This window comes from Ailuropoda melanoleuca, chromosome 15, assembly GCF_002007445.2.
Source record: "Ailuropoda melanoleuca isolate Jingjing chromosome 15, ASM200744v2, whole genome shotgun sequence".
NCBI lineage: Eukaryota > Metazoa > Chordata > Mammalia > Carnivora > Ursidae > Ailuropoda > Ailuropoda melanoleuca.
The window spans coordinates 12,062,749-12,063,029 of record NC_048232.1 but is presented as its reverse complement, the minus strand read 5'-3'; positions in this window follow the sequence as shown (position 1 = coordinate 12,063,029).

Below are 281 nucleotides of genomic sequence, written 5' to 3'. Positions count from 1 at the left end.
TCCTGCAGGGTGTAGCGCGGTGGAGCCCGGCCAGGTTTTGGAAAACATTCCCGGCCCTTCCGGCGGGTCGAGGAAAAGTAGGTGGTGGCCCGGGCGCCAAAGGCTGCTGCCAATGCAACTCGCAACTTTTGAAATCAATCCTTTTTGCATCATGCAACGGATGCCACCGCTCCTCGGGTTTGCAACCCCCCACCCCTCCCCCGAGACCAATCATTGCCGCGCTCGGGCCTGCACATCGCCCCCGCCCCCTTCCCGGGCCGCACGCAGCCACCGAGCCGCTC